Source organism: Podarcis muralis, chromosome 14 (genome assembly GCF_964188315.1).
Source record: "Podarcis muralis chromosome 14, rPodMur119.hap1.1, whole genome shotgun sequence".
Taxonomy (NCBI): domain Eukaryota; kingdom Metazoa; phylum Chordata; class Lepidosauria; order Squamata; family Lacertidae; genus Podarcis; species Podarcis muralis.
The window spans coordinates 7,358,225-7,374,696 of NC_135668.1; the positions used below are offsets into that span (position 1 = coordinate 7,358,225).

General features: G+C 48.1%; 1 protein-coding gene across 10 annotated transcripts in view; it reads right to left on the reverse strand.

Annotated features, from left to right (window-relative positions):
- Positions 1-2,561: 2,561 nt before the first annotated feature.
- Positions 2,562-16,472, reverse strand: part of CELF6 (CUGBP Elav-like family member 6) — a 196,493-nt gene continuing 182,582 nt past the window's right edge. For all 10 annotated transcript variants that reach the window (XR_003703713.2, XM_028706974.2, XM_028706970.2 and 7 more), the window contains one exon: positions 2,562-15,488. The gene's annotated coding sequence lies outside the window, so the exon portion shown is untranslated. The remainder of the gene's footprint in view (positions 15,489-16,472) is intronic.

Consider the following 16,472-nt stretch of genomic DNA (forward strand, 5'->3'; position numbering starts at 1 on the left):
CTGGCTCAGGTTTCAGGCAGGCGATTCCCCCAGGAGGAGGAGGAGTTTGGATTTGATATCCCGCCTTTCACTCCCTTTTAAGGAGTCTCAAAGCAGCTAACATTCTCCTTTCCCTTCCTCCCCCACAACAACCACTCTGTGAGGTGAGTGGGGCTGAGAGACTTCAAAGAAGTGTGACTGGTCCAAGGTCACCCAGCAGCTGCATGTGGAGGAGCGGAGACGCGAACCCGGTTCACCAGATTACAAGTCTATTGCTCTTAACCACTACACCACCCAGCCCTACCTGGAGATGCTGGGGATTGAACCTAGGACCTTTCATGTGCAAGACAGATGCTCTGCCACTGAGCTATGGCCCTTCCCCCAAATGGCTCAGTGACGAGGGGCTAGGCTGCACCATGACTAGGGGTTAGCCTGATCAAATGCAGTGGGGCCTTCTCTTCTGCAACTGCCAGCTGACACATTGCTCTTGCTGAAACGTCCTCTTCTGCACAACTATTAAAGGAGCCCTGTCTGCTCCTTTATCTGGTCACATTAATAGTGCTCAGGCTAGCAGTTTACATGCCAAGCAGTACCACCCATGGATCCTTACACGGGTGCAAAGGGACCTGTTGTGTCATCACCAGGGCAATTAATGCTTCAGTCCTGCAAGCTGCTGCCTCAATGATTGGATTCCAGGGACTGGCAATGAATCGTAGAGATGCTGGAACACAAATGTGGCTATTTGGAGGGTTTGTGGCATCATTTTGTCTAGCGGAATAGAAGATTAGGGTGAGGATTCTAGAGCGCTGGTTATTAAAGGCAGCTTTAATAGGGGGTTACAACTGGGAGTGGGGTGAAGAGCAAGGAACTCCAGGTGCCTGAAGAAATATTTATTTCAGGCCTGACACATTTTGGAACAACCCTTTGGGGACACATTTTTAATAGCAACCATAGGAGTTGGCGGAAACCCTCGCCAAAGACCACCCTTCCCTGGGTTGCGTGGCAGAGCCCACGCAAAGGCAGCAACGATGGTGGTGGGTTCTGGCAATATCTTGCAGAGTGCACAAGATACTGGGAGATTTTAGCGATACCTTGCAAGGGTTCAGTGAGATCTCTCTGGAAACTGCTGCTGCCTTGCTTTTCTGTTGGTGACGGAGGCAGCTGAGTGGGCAGGGTACCTCCTAGCTTACGCTGCTTGAGGCCACTACCTCAGCACATCTCATGGGTGCGCCAGCCCTGTGTTTTTCCAAAGGATTACTCTGAAACGTGTTCTCTGTGAGAATGTTTACTCCCATGCCTAAGTAAAGTTACCCAGTTTGGCTTCTGTAGACTTTTTAATAGACAAAACACCATCTAATCTCCTGCCAACCTAGCAGTTCAAAAGCACATCAAAGTGCAAGTAGATAAATAGGTACCGCTCTGGTGGGAAGGTAAACGGCATTTCTGTGTGCTGCTCTGGTGCGCCAGAAATGGCTTAGTCATGCTGGCCACATGACCCGGAAGCTGTATGCCGGCTCCCTCGGCCAATAAAGCGAGATGAGCGCCGTAACCCCAGAGTCGGCCACAACTGGACCAAATGGTCAGGGGTCCCTTTACCTTTACACCATCTAATGTTGATCTCAGGGATGTAGAACCTTTGGCTTTTCAGGTGTTGCTTGGCTACAACTTCCAGCATCCCCAACCATTGGCCATGTTGCCTGGGGCTGATGGGAGTTGGACCCCAGCAACATATGGAAGGCAACAGGTTCCTCATCCCTGCATTGTTGTTGTTGTTGTTGTTTAGTCGTTTAGTCGTGTCCGACTCTTCGCGACCCCCTGGACCAGAGCACGCCAGGCACTTCTGTCCTCCACTGCCTCCCGTAGTTTGGTCAAACTCATTCTGGTAGCTTCAAGAACACCATCCAACCATCTTGTCCTCTGTCGTCCCCTTCTCCTTGTGCCCTCCATCTTTCCCAACATCAGGATCTTTTCCAGGGAGTCTTCTCTTCTCATGAGGTGGCCAAAGTATTGGAGTCTCAGCTTCAGGATCTGTCCTTCCAGTGAGCACTCAGGGCTGATTTCCTTAAGAATGGAGAGGTTTGATCTTCTTGCAGTCCATGGGACTCTCAAGAGTCTTCTCCAGCACCATAATTCAAAAGCATCAATTCTTCAGCGATCAGCCTTTTTTATGGTCCAGCTCTCACTTCCATACATCACTTCCCTGCATTATAGGATTACATAATTACTCTTCATTCCTATTCTCCATCTGCTAAAGAAGCCTGTACCTTTCACCTAAGGATGAAAGCAGAACTAACAGTTGGAAGGTCTTTGGCTCAATGGTACAGCAATTGCTTCACATGCAGAAGGCCGCAGGGACAACCTCTGGTATCTCCAGGTAGGGATGGCAAAGACTTCTCCCTGAAGCCTTGGGTAGCTGCTGCCAGTCAGTGTAAACATTACTGAAGTAGATGCACCAATTTGTATTTAGGAATATAGGAAGCTGCCTTACACGATCTCCTAGTGATGCTTTCCCTGATTTTGTAGTCTTTATTTTATTTGAGGTTCAGAGAACAACTCTCAAGAAGAGACTCACACACGAAGAATCCGGGCAAATTCCCACTGGACTGTGCTTTATTTCAGTCTAAGCAGAATATCATTTAACTACAGAGCTACAGAGATAACAATGTCCATTTTGTCTTTCTTTATTATACTACAAGAAATCATAAGAAAGATCCGTCAAAAGAATCGTAAATCCACTGGAATGCCAAAACTGCTCCCCCTGCAAACCCCGGGAGGCAGCGTTCCTTTTTGGAATGGCTGAAACAGAAAGCCCATTTGGGGTGGGGCGGGGCAAGATGCCTCCCCCCCAAAGTCGTGGAACTCGGTGGGAAAAGACACATGCTCAGAGGCCAGCAAGTGTTGTCCTCCTGAGACCCTAGTTGGGCAGGTAGCCTTCCTACATAAAACCAAGACTGACCAGGAAGAGAATAGTAGCGCAAAGCAATTCATTAGATCTTAGCTTTTTGGTGAGTCATCAGTAGGAGTCAGCAACAGCCTTTGTCCTTGGGCGTTCATCTGGGGGTATACTGGGGCTTCAACCCTCTTTATGTCCTCCACTTATCCTTGGGCAATAATTACTTACCTCTTACTAGTCTTCCCACTTGCCTCGTTCCCCTGGCTTTTGCTAGACCCAGGTAACATTTTTGGAGTGCCTAGGACAATTTTGTCACTGGCCTCCTGTCAAAGTGTCAGGAGGTTACTCAGAGGGTCCAAGCTCCATATCTTTTGCTCTGGGTTCTAAATCTCCTGCCTCTTCAGCATCAATGCAGTGCCAACAACAGCCCACCCACTCACCATCTTGAGACCCAAATTTGCATTTGTACATATGAATCAACATACGCAAATTTGTGCCACAAGCCTGTGCCCTGAATCTTTTGCGTATCTAGTGACACCCCTGCTGAAGCCACCAATTTTAGGATGTGTTAAGAATGCAAGAGCACAACCCGATTCTTTTTTGGGTGGCTGCACCACTGTAAGAACTGTGAGATAGGCAGGACTGAAGGAGTCTGAGTGGGAATCTCTGCCTGCCCCAAAGACCCTCATTTTGGGGCAAAGTTAAGCAGACACAGTAAAATTGTGAGGAACGTCTGGAGGGCACAAACCTCCTCACATTTCATCCCAATGCATCACAACAGATTTCCACCCATTTCCACCTCCCCATGCCTGGGTCCGGGGTTATCAGGTGAGACACTGCAACAAGGAATATGCATGGAAATATTGGGCTCAGCCTGGGGGAAATACCTTTTCCTTCTCGGAGTAGATTCTGCAGTCCATGCAATTACTGTTAAATTGGAAATTCTCACATGAGCTAGTCTTTGAGGAAAAGTTACATTGAAATGGGTTTTCCATTGCTTAGATGTGACCCAGCCATGTAACCGTTCCACCCAAGTGAATGCGATGGCTTCCAAAACTCATTGTGAGAACATGAAGCCATTTTCTGGTGTTGCTGCAACTGGGGTGAACTCACCTTCTGTATAACCCTTCTATGATGCCTGAGGCATGAGGGTGGGAAGTATCCTAGAATCAGCTTTGTCTGAGGTGCAGTGGACATAAGCAGATCCCTGCTGGATCAGATCAGGTCACCTAGTCCAGGATTCTGTTCCAACAGCCTAGTAGAAACCCACAAGCAGAACTTGAAAGATGTTCTTTAGTTCCTTGGCTCTTGTTGCCTAGGCAGAACCAGGAGGGGACAGTGGGAAGATGAAAATGCCACATCTCAACAACTTCCCAGTAACTTTTAAGAGCAGCAGGATAGAAAGGCATTTGTTACTTGCCATCTTTCTCATTCTAATATGGGTGACAGTTCAGCCAGGCGAGTCTTCTCTCCAACCTGTTTGTAGAGTTGACTTGGGAGTCCGGCATGTTCATGTCATGACAGATATATATATAGCATGGGCCAGAACTCAATCCTGCCTGCAACATTGTTTTTCCTGTGCCCCTCAAATGTCCAAAAGCCAGACACAACCCACCTCTGGATCAGGAGGTGACTGATCAGTACCTAATTTGGGGGGAAGGGTTTCTCTGGAGTGCTGGGAGCTCTCATCCAGAAGTTCAAATCCTATATTCCCAGAAATGTAGGAGACTTTTTAGTGAGTAAATGGAGAAGGGAAGGCACACTTGCTCCTATATCTGTCTGTCTGCCTCTCTTGCAAACGGGACACAATCTGCATATGGCAAACAGTTCCAGCAGTTTTTGAGTTCCAGAACCCCGTTGCCTTTTGAAACAATGAATGAGGTCTTATTTCAGCAAAGCGTCAGCTCAAATTACGCACAGTTGCCCCCATACCAGGGACACCCCACATAAATAATAATGTCCAGAACAAATCTTTAATGGGTACACGTTTTCTCCCATTTAAATAACTTAAATCCCCACTCATCACATCCAAGAACTAGGCAGTGGGTGCAAAGGAGATCTCAGGCTCATATATAGACCCTTGAGAGGTTTGCATTGGCCTGAGCCTGCAAAGTCGTCTTCTTCGAGCCTCCCTGCCGTGAGAATTTCTGCTTGCAGGAAACGATGAATGGGATATCTTTCTAGTGAGTTTTGGAGAATGGCAAGGGAGGAGGGCGGGACAGACCAGCTTTGGCATCAGAGGTAGCTTTGCAATAAGAAACACTCCTACAGTTTCCACCCCGTGCATCCCTTCGAAGGTAGCAATAAGACTATGGTAGCAAAAAAGTAGCCCTTAGAGACGGCAGTCACTGCTGTAGGCTGTTTGTGCTCTATGGGAGCTGGGGGAGAGAGGGTTAGAGCTATGAGAGCTGGAGTCAATGGAATAGTGGGTCTTGGGGAAAGACCCTGTAGACATGGTTAGTTTAGATGGGGAGAGGCCAAAGTGTGCCCTCCATCCTGTCTCTTGCACATCTAAGTCACACTTTTCTCTGTCCTGCACCCTGCATGGAACCCAGTGTCCATGACTGTTAATCTGTGGATTCTTTTTAAAAACAACAACAAAATAAAATGATCTTGGTGGGCATTTGGCTACAATGAGAAGTACTAGCTGGAGCCTGTGGATTAAAATGGCGGCTGCGGCAGGAGGCAGAGCAGGCCGAGGAGAGGGGAGTGAGAACCGCTGAAAACCGCACCTAGAGAACCACATCTAGAGCCAAGTCAGGGATGATGGAGGCTCCAGGCTGCAGCTGAAAGAGGCAGTCTTCCTTACTTTAAGTTGGCACAAGAGTGCCCAAGCAGAACCTCGAAAGGATATGATTTGTAAGGGGCCTTCAAGACTGCAGCACAGCAAGATCCTGCACCCACAGCATTCTGTCTAAAGAAGACTGTAGTCTTATACTTGCATGTTGGACTACGCCAACATGCCAGGACCTGAACCAATGGATTCAAGCTACAATAAAGGAGATCCTGACTAATCACGAGGAGGAGCTTTCTGACAGTAAGAGCTCTTGATGGTGGAACAGACTCCCTTGGGAGGTTGTGGACTCTCCTTCCTTGGAGGTTTCTAAGCAGAGATTGGATGGCCACCTGTCATGGATGCTTTAGCTGAGATTCCTGCATTGCAGGGGGTTGAACTAGATGATCCCATGGGGACCCTTCCAGCTCTACGATTCTATGCAGCCCACTTTATCTGGTCCTCAGGATTTTCCACAGGCCACACCCCTCCCTGTGCCCCATGAGTGTTTGTGCCTGGCTGGAGTGTGTCCCCGACTTCTGATCATGCCTCTTGCTTGTATGGAAGGAGGATGGTGTGTGTGTGTGTGTGTGTGTGTGTGAATATGCAGGTAGAAACTAGCTTGCTGTGCAAAGGTAAAATTTCCCTTTCTTTTTGGTCCACCCACTTTTGCCTCTGGCTGCCTCCACCCCTGGAATGTGGCCCTTGAGCTGAGAAGACTCCCTCTCATTTAAAGGAGCAGGAAAGGGTTCTCTCATCTCCCATCCCGCCTTGAGAAGAGTTCTCCCTTTTCTCCCCTCTTCTCTGCAGCCTTTATCCACAAATAGCAGGCGTTTCGTATGAACCGGAAAGATTATCCCCCTCCACCGTCACTGGCTTGCATTTTGTTTTCACAAACCCAATGGAATCACTTGCATTTACAAGCTCATAATTTATAAAGAAAACCCATGATTATTTTGCTATATACAGCTGCTGCAGGTAGCTGGCAGTCATCTGGAGCAGACACCTCAAGGTAAGATTTGAAAGGGAGTGGCGTTCTGGGCCAGACATGGCACCTGTCATTCCAGGCTAGGGAGGCATTTTGCAGAAGTCCAGTGGAACATCTCCTGGACCAGGAGGCAAATGCATGGTCTGCAAGCTTGATTCACTTATGGGAATCCAGGACACTGCTGTACAGATCCACCGGTATTTTGGCAAGGGCTTGGAGAGGATTGGGAAAGGGGTCCCTTCACAGACAGTTCAAGAAAACCAACTGCAGCCCATGCAAAGGCAGAGGGAATCAGCAACCACCACCATCTGTTGAATGGTCTCCTCCAGTTTGGTGCTGCTGTGCTTTGTACATGCCCAGACAGCAATAGATTTTGTGGAGTGTTCACCCTGCAGGGAGCTCTCCCACCTCCTCTGTAATCCCAAAAGTCCATGGGCAAAAGTGAGGGAATGATAGAAGTCAGTCAGTCAGTCAGTCAGTCAGTCAGTCCGTCTCTCTCTCTCTCTCTCTCACACACACACACACACACACACACACACACACACACACACACCAATTGCCACTTGCGCAGCTGCATACGGTCACAGTAGTAAGAGCTGTCAAGAGCAGTGTACTTTGCACATGCTCCAAGGCACCTTCGCCCTTCTTACAGATGTAGCCTCCCACCCAACTGAAGTACTGCTGAGTGGGCAATACAGCCTGCTGACCGTAGCTCTTTGTAGATCTGCACACATGTGCAGAGAATCCCCACCACTGTGAAAAGCATGGTTGGGTTGGGTGGGTCCATGGAGCTATGGGTGGGGGTGTGTGATGCAGGCCAAGACCGAACTACTGAGCGTAGCTTGAGTATCACGCAAAGTCACTCGGTCTCCTGTTGTTGCAAAGGGATTGCTGCAGCCCATTGTCCTCCCTGAATCAAGGCAAGCCATGCAGGCCGAGGGTCTTCTTGGGCCACTGCAAATGCTAAGGAAAGTTTAGCAAGGAATTCTCTGAAACCATAAAGGCAGGACCAGCAGCGCCAACAGGTGTCCTTGGGCAGCTGCCAGCTCCCAGGTAGGGCCCAGCACTGTTGTCTACTCTGCACCTCCTGTTAATTCTTCTTTTCTGGCCCCGCACTGTAAGTGGCACCCAACAGTGGGGACTAGCCTCCATTTAAATCTCAGCAGAGTGCTCTGCTCTGGGGCAGCCTTCACCAACCTGGTACATACTCTGCGAATGTCTTGGACTACAACTCCCACCAGCCTCTGCTTTGGTGGCTGAGGATGATGGGAGTTGTAGTTCCAAAACATTGGCATGGTGAATGCTCTCCTTGAGAATTGTGGGGAAATGAAAATGGTGATTAGATCAAGCTGCCTAGTGCCACCCCCCCAACCCCTGGCCAGCACAAACAAAGCTCTCTAAGACCCATTGGCAGATGAGGGAGCCCTCAATAGGGCATTAAAGCCATGCCTTCTCTCAAGCATGGAGCCACCCCTGCAACATTCATTATCATTTGGGAAGGGGGTGGGGAGAATGGATTTTTATCTGCACCACCAGGGCTTGAAAAGGCTACTGCCACCACACCCAGGCGGGGAGGAAGGTGTGTGGTTCATTTACAAATTATTCCATTTCAATGTATGCTTAGATAATATGACCTGCAGCTTAACACCAGAGCACTATTTTTAAAAGCTCAATACTTTACTGTATGCCAGATCAGTTTAACATTCTGGCAATTCAATGGAAATTCGTTGAGTTTCCAAATAGAAATCTACATTTCTTGTGGTATAATAATAATAATAATAATAATAATAATAGCCATTCCAAGAAAGGTTTGGGTTGAGCTCCCTTCTGAACTGGGATCCCTGGACATTCACACCTGCTCATGGCTATAAGCCTGGGTTGGTTTGAAACTGCCCAGGATGCAATCCAAAGGGCTGGACTGGGTTTTGATGTTGGGCATTCACAAAAGTATTGTGTGAGCAGCATCCCCTGCTAACAGCAAGGGTCTGGTTAGGGGTGGCCTCCCTTTTATTTATTGATCTATGCTTAGAGGGCTCTTGGGCATTTGGCAAAGGGCCAGTGAGACCACCTGCCACCTCAATGTGTTCAGAATGAAATCGCTAAACTATTGCATAGGCAAATGTTATGCAAATTATTCGTGTCATGGGCCTCTGCCCTTTTTAGCACCTAGCAATGTCCCTGGCCAAGGGTTCCCCTGCTTTGTGCTCAAAAACTGCCAGAGAAGGGAAGATGGAGAAGTTGAGAGTCCCTGGTGCCTCTCTCTCCAGTGCAAACAAATGGCCCCACTGCAAATGCTGCCCCACCCCTGATGCTGTTGCTGCCCCCTCCTGTCATCTGCTCCATGTCTTGGCACTTTCACAACTAAACACCGGTATTAAGACACAGAAGTTGTGTTGCTGGTAGGGCTGGCTTGCTTTGCTTGGGTTGAGGAGGACACCGTCAGCTGCTTCAAACATGGGAATCCTTCCCTGTGGCTGTAACTGTCGCAGACCTGTTGGCACAGGGATGGCTAGCTAATGCAGGGAATGAAAGGCACAGTGGTGCTTAAGAGGCTTCCCCTAGCCCTTAGCTGCAGGGAATGTAACCATGAACCTGGATCGCTCGCAAACGGGCAGCACCGGCATTTGATCGGGTGCAGGAACGGTTAGATCTCATCTCTCCCACATGGTGGCATCCCATCAAGATGTATCACCCCCCTCTTTGCTTCCTAACTCAGGCTGGCCTCCCCCTCCCCCTTACAAGCTCTGCCACAAACTGTGCAACCCTCTTGTGACATTGCTCCAGCAGCAGCAGCAGTGCCATCAGGGGCCTCACTCCCAGCAGAGCTGGTTTTCCACATGTGGAAATGTCTAAAGAGGGTCTCTCTCTCTCTCTCTCTCCATGAGACCATCCATCTAAAAATCAAGGATGGGAAGCCTGTGGCCCTCCAGATGTTGTTGGACTCCCAATTCCCATCAGCCCCAGATGGAGGGGGTCACAAAATGCACCATGGTCCAGCAGTCTCTTTGCTCAACCTTCCCCGCTACCTGTTGCAAAGTAAAATCGACTGGTGGAGGAATGGCGCTTGAGGCAAAATGGCTGTATTTTGTACCTTGTTCCCCATTTAAAGTAATATGCAGGGCTGTGATCTGGCAGCCTTAATCTCCAGGGCTGGTGCATTCCCAGAGTAGCCCTGGGATGCTTTAGGTCATGAGTAGCATGGGTAGGCCCACGGTTTTGTCTGATTTACGGCATCATAAGCAATGGGCCTGCAGTTCGCTGGCTTTTAGGAGCATACAGGGAGCCACCTTTAATCAAGCCACACTATTGGTCTTGCTAGCTCAGTATCATTAACACAGAGATTCTCAGAATGCAACTACCCCCAGCCCTGACCACTGGTCTTGCTCACCGGGGCTGATGAGCATTGGGAGCCCAGCAAAGCATCTGCTGGTGCACAGGTTCCCTGGACATGGTACCGACCAGTGCTTCCATAGCCCTTTCATAGCTGTCAACCTTCCCTTTTTTTTGCGGGAAATTCCCTTATTCCAGCGCCATTTCCTGCTGCTTCCTGCTGCTGTCCCGGATTGTTAGATATCCCATAGACTGTCCCCGGGACAGGTGAGGCTGCTGATCCCTTATTTTCGAGGCTGCTGATCCCTTATTTCCAAATCTGAAAGTTGACAGCTATGAACCCTTTCAAGGTGCTGACAAAAGAGGACCTGCCTCATGCTTGCTCCAAGGTAAGGATAAGAAGTGCAAAGTGTCTGGGACCTTTCATTGATGTAATCTCCAGCCGTATCTGCTTACGACATGCATAAGCACCATCCGCCCCAACTTTCTACCAGGAATCTCAGCATCCTTTGCCAAGCTGCACTTCCCAGGGAGGGAGACGTGGCAGTTGGCATCACTTTAAAGCCTGTAGTGTAGACTGGGCCCTCCCCATCTCACACAAGGGCAAACGACAGAGGTGGCTGCATGATTAAAGCAAATCCCGAATTAATGTTCTCTCGCAGAGGGTAATTCCCAAGTCAGGGGAACAAGGAAGAGAAAAGGTTACCTCTGCAGGATCGGAAAAGTAAACCAGAGCTCCTGAATAAAGAGACCTGGTTCTTGGTCTAGCCAGCTGGCTTGTTAGTCGAAGGCAACCGAAGCCAAGAAATTCCTCTGTATTCAAGCACAGGGATGTGATTCTCTCAGGTTGGTTAGAACCTTGATCTAGATCAGGAATGCGGAACCTGTGGTCCTCCAAATGACGTGGGAATCCAACTCCAATCAGCCCCTTGCAGCATGGTCAATGGACAGGAATGATGGGAGTTGGAGTCGAGCCACTGGCCGCAGGTTCCTCACCCCAATGTGGGTGGTCCCAAGAGCTAACTACGGCTGAGATCCTGCTGCAACCCACAGCTTCATGTACACCTCCCTGCCAGGGTTCCAAAGGAGACTTGTGAGAACATGATCAACTTCGTTCTGGTTCAGACCAGATGGGAAACAGTTCATGGGGCTGCTTGGACCAGTTGCCCCAGAACACACCTGCCCGTTCTTCCACCCAATATCCTTGCTTCCTGCAATTGCTTTCCTTACAGCAGATGTAGTTGGACTCTGCCCCAATATACCACCCTTCACCCTCCCATTTCATACAAGCAGGCAGCATTTGAAACACAGCTTGAGTCCCAGTGCTCACAACTCTCTTCCCCCACCCCAAATTTAGGTCTCTGTGTCATTCTCTCATATATATATATATATATATATATATATATATATATATATATATATAGTTTTGTTTTGCCTTTTTCTTTTCTTTTTTTTTATATAAAAAAGTCACTTTCACAAGGTCACTAAAGTCGATTGTCTTTTTTTTCCTTTTTCTTTTTAGGTTTCATTTGTTTCAAATGGAGGGCTCTCCTATGTTAAACGCTAACCGCTCTACAAAAAGCATTCTGTTCTAAACCACTAGGAAATGTAACAATGAAGCACAATTTTTCTTAAGAAAAAGAAAGAAAGAATAAAAAAATAAAAATAAAGAAGAGAAGAAAGAAAAAGAAGTCGTCCAGTGGCCAAGCGACCGCATTAGGGAATGTGAACCACGAAGGACAATGAGACAACCCCAGATCCTTCATGTACCGTGACATTTCGCTCACTCTATTTGGCACTTCCTTAAACCTGACCCCCTCCCCCTGACCTCCTCCTCTTCCCCAGCAGATTCTTGAAAGTAATAGAGAATTTGGCTGATGTTACACCAGGGCAATGAGAGACACACAGAGAGAAATTTCCTACAAAGGGAATAATCCACCCACCTGCCCATCCCATGTGATCTGCAAACAGCACCTGCTCACAGAGTGAGCTGGTTCAAGGCTAGAGCTCAAGGAGGACATCTGTAGTAGATGGCTAAGCTTCAGGACCACAGAGAGCTCCCTGTGGAGCAGAATAGTTCTTGCAAGAACTAGGAATATTGCTTCACCATTGGTCTGGAGCTGGCTGAAGCTTTATTGTTTGGCGTGGCTTCCCTGGAGCCTGATTGGTAGTTAAAGTATTCTAATATACAGGTGTGCACTCGGGCAAGATTGGAGCACCTCCCCTGGCTTCTGGACATGGCAGGGTGAAGGGCGTGGTACCTCAGTGGCAGAGCACCCACTTTGCATGCAGATGATCCCAGGTTCAACCCCTTGCACCCCTAGGAATGTCCTGGGAATGTCCCCTGTTTGAAGCCCCAGAGAGCCATTGTCAGTTGGCTCAGACAATACTGAGCTAGTTGAATCAATGGGTCTGACTCAATATAAGGCAGTTTCCTATGCTCCCATGACAGCCCCTCTGGAGTGCAGGTAGTGGAGTCATCTGAGTCAGATAAGGAGAGCAGAGCTACATCCCTTGAAGCAAGGCATGCTGGCCCCACTGTCTGATGGGGCTCTTCCTCCATGAAAGCTTCTACTGGTGTCAATGCGTTGGATGATATCTCCTGGGGAGTTTTGAAGGACTCCACTGTCTCCATCCTGGGAGCTCTCTGACTGAAAGAGTTCTGGGTCTTATCCCAGACAGGGAGGGAATTCTCCAAGATACACATTAAGAAAAGGAAGCCATGTTGGTGCATTAGAAAAACCCACAGTCCGGAAATACCTCTACTGGGTCAGGCCAAAATGCCACAAAGCAGTGAGTAGGCTTTTGAGTTTTCTAAAGCTCTTTGTCAGGCTGGATGTTGAGCAAAGTGGGGAGAGGAAGTGGGGGGAAATCTAGCATGTTGTGGTCACTCTGCATTTTTTGACAGTCTTAAGATTGAATGTAGGAGGAGGTTGCAGACACCAAGTCCATTAGGCTTGACTAGGTGCTAGGCAGGCATCAGGGTGCAACTAAGGACTACTGAGACCAGGAAATATGCAAGGGCTAAGAAGGGTATTGCTGCCTGACTGTGGAGTTCAGATTTTTTTTCTTATGGACTTCTTCTTGCTTTATGTGTGACTTGGATAACCAAATTTAACCATTCAGAAGTGGGACCCTAAAACTGAAGGAATATGATTTCTTACCACCTGAAGATGGCACTTTACTTTTCAAGGGTTACACATTCCCTCTAACCACCAGGTAATGTAACCCACTTTGACTTCTTTTGACATTTTTAAAGACCTAGCATTCCACCTGAAATCAACCTCCAGCCATATTCCTTTTTACTTTGGCGCTCTAAGAAGGAACCAGTGTGTTTTGCCTAATGATAGGGTTACGTCCTTTATTAGGTTCTTTTTTTAAAAAAATTGTGCGTGCATGAGCTCATGCGCCACTGTGTTTCTGCCAGCAATTGCTGACCGCTGTCCCATGTGGTGACATGCATAATTGCAGCCTCTCAGTAAAGAACTTTCCAGGCTGTGGGCTGACTCCACCCATTAGGCTGGTCATTGGCTCCTCCTGGGCAGGAAGGAGTTTAAGAGGACTTCCTGTCACTGTGGTGCAACAAGGTGTACCCAAGCTCTGGTGCCTTTTGCATTTCCAACTTTATTCTTTGGTCTTGCCTGCTGGTTTGCCCTCTGATCTGGCTCAAACTCTTACTAAGAGTAGGCCCATTGGAATCAAGGAACCTAAATTAGTCATGTCTATTAACTTTGGTGGATCTACTCTGAACAGGACTAGTATTGAACACCACCCCCAGTTCCTGGCTGCTGTCATGCTCCAGACTTGCCCATGACCCAGCCTCAGTCATTTCTTTGTCCTATCAGTCCTGGGCGCACTGTGAAACCTGAATAACACCTTCGCCAAGCCTCATCCAGTTATGCCTGCAACTTCCTAATGCACCTCTATTTTAACACCAAATGCAGACTTTCAAGCTACCATAAGCCAAACCTTCTCCATTCCTCTGCTTTGCTAGATGTTCAGCCTACTAAGAGCTGGCCCAACGTTCTGTGACACTTTGGGTGGTCCTAATCAAAGCATTGTCCAAGTGTGGAGAGACGTTGCAGCTCCTCTACACAGCCATCTAAGCATGGGTGGGAAACCGGTGGCATTCCAGATGCTGCTGGACTCCAGCTCCCATTATCCCTAGCCACTGATCATGTTGGCTGGGGCTGACAGCAGCTGGAGTCCACCCCTAGTGTAGGCAATACTGAATTAGTCGCACCGATGATCTGCCTTGGCGCAAGGCAGCTTCTCGTGCAAAAAAATATGGTCCTGTGTCTCTTCTTACTCTGGTTTACATTAGCTTTCAATGCATGGGAGAAGCAGATCAGGAACTGTGATTACAACCCCCCAATTTTCTGAAATCCAAGTGCCTATCTGGTGAGAGGAGGAGGAGAGAGCTGTTGCCAAGACCCCCCCCCCTTGCCAAAGTGGCCCCTCCTGCCAGCTTCACTACTCACCCGAACCCCATAGTGTTCAATGCGGTCACAAGGCCACCAGCACTGGCCACACTGCTCACAAGGCGACATCTGCTTGCTTGCTTGCTTGCTTGCTTGAGCTCGCTTCTCTTGGAAACAACTTGCAGCTTTGACATGAAGCTTTTTTTTTTTTTTAGTTTTTTTAAACCTCTTTGAGTTTCTTTTTTTTGTTTTGTTTTGTTTTTTAAATTAATTAATTTATATATATATTAAAAAAGCAATAGTCCTTTGGTCCCTAAACTCTAAGGAATGATATGACTTTGAAAGAAGTTAATCCAATCTCCTTGGACTGGTGACAAAGTGGGACAGAAACCCCCACCCCCAATCCACGGGATATAGATATATAGACCTATTTATATATATATCTTCTGTTAAGTTCAACATCCTCTTAGCAACTGATTTTTCTTTTCCCAAACGGATGCGGAAAAAAAAGTTCCCCTTTTTTCTTTCCCCCTTTTTTTAAAAACAAAAAGCGTTTCCCAGGTGTAACATACAGGCCTGGTCCAAACCCACCGGCTTTGGTTTAGATCTGTTTGGCCTCCCTCTTCTGAAATCTTGAGCATCGGTCAAGTGCTTTAGAGAGAGGCTGGTCCCACCAGCAGGCTCTGTGCCTGCAACCTTTTCCTGTTGCAAAATCCTACCCCTCTCCTCGTGAGGGGTCTTAAAAAAAACACGTCTTCTCCAGCGGCTCCTTCCCGTCATGGAGTTTAGAGTCGGCAAATAGCGATGCCTCTTTCCCTTTTGTCCAATATCGTCACAACCACCTTCTTTGCTTTCTCTCGCCTTAAAGCGGCAAAAGGAAAAAGAAAAAGAAACACCCCCCCGAAACCCCAACCGATTTGGAAAATAAAAATAAAAATAAAAAAGGTACAACCAAACTGGCTCTCCTCTTTTTCACGAGCATCCTGCCTCCTCTTCCACCTCCTCCTCCTCCTCCGTGATATGTTGCAAAGAAAGAGAGTTACAAGTCTGGATACTGCACGTGGGACAAGGGGAATACTCTTCGTACGCCGCATGGCATCCCATCTGAAAGAGAGAGAAGGGATGTTAAGAAGAGGCAGGAAGTGCCAGGAGCTAGCAGGAAGCCCCATCCCCAGTAGCGAGTGATGGCGTTAGGAGAGAAAGGAAGCTCTTGTCAGGGCCATCTCTATTCAGTGTGTAAAAAATATATATCAAATGACTCCCCAATTCGGTACCAGAAGATGTTGAATTCTGAAATGTTCTAGGTTAGGTCTGACCTTCCATTTGTTGTGGGTGTCCCAACAGCCCCGAAGAGCTGCTTCCAGTCAGTGTAGACGAGGGGTTGTCAACCTGGTCCCTACTGCCCACTAGTGGGCGTTTCAGAATTCTAGGTTGGCGGTAGTGGGTTCTACAGCACAAGCTGAATCCTTCCCCCTTCGAGCACTGGTGGGCGGTAAGAAAATTTTACCATTAAGAAAGATGCATTCATGGGCGGTAGGTATGAAAAGGTTGACTACCCCTGGTGTAGACAGTACTGAGATAGATGGGCCAATGTGGCTTGCGAAATAAACATACTTAGCAACCTTAAACACTGCAAAATACCACTTGGCCGCACCAGTTATCTTGTTTTCTGTATGTAACACACTTAGGCCGCATAGTGAGGGTTCCTGATTTCCAACCACTTCTTCTTTCCCCTCCACCCCCCACCCCAGACGTGAAACTCATGTTGAACAAGCTCCCCCCCCCCTTCCACTGCTGTGTCAGGCTGCTGTTAAAAGAGCAGGGCCTGTGTAAAATAAAAATGAAAATGCAATTTATCCCAACAGCTCCATATACAGAACAAGTTTCATGGAGCAAGATGGTCAATGTATTGTTGGCCAAAATTCAGATAACTGCTGCTAGAAGCTAGCATAGCAACTGCAGGAGGCCAGGGATGTCATATGGGTTGAGATTTGTCTTAGCTTAAAGGGGTGGAGCCAAGAGGGAGGGGCATGGCCTGAGGAGGAGAGGGAGGGACCAAGAGCTCCCTATGTGATGGAACTGGTGACC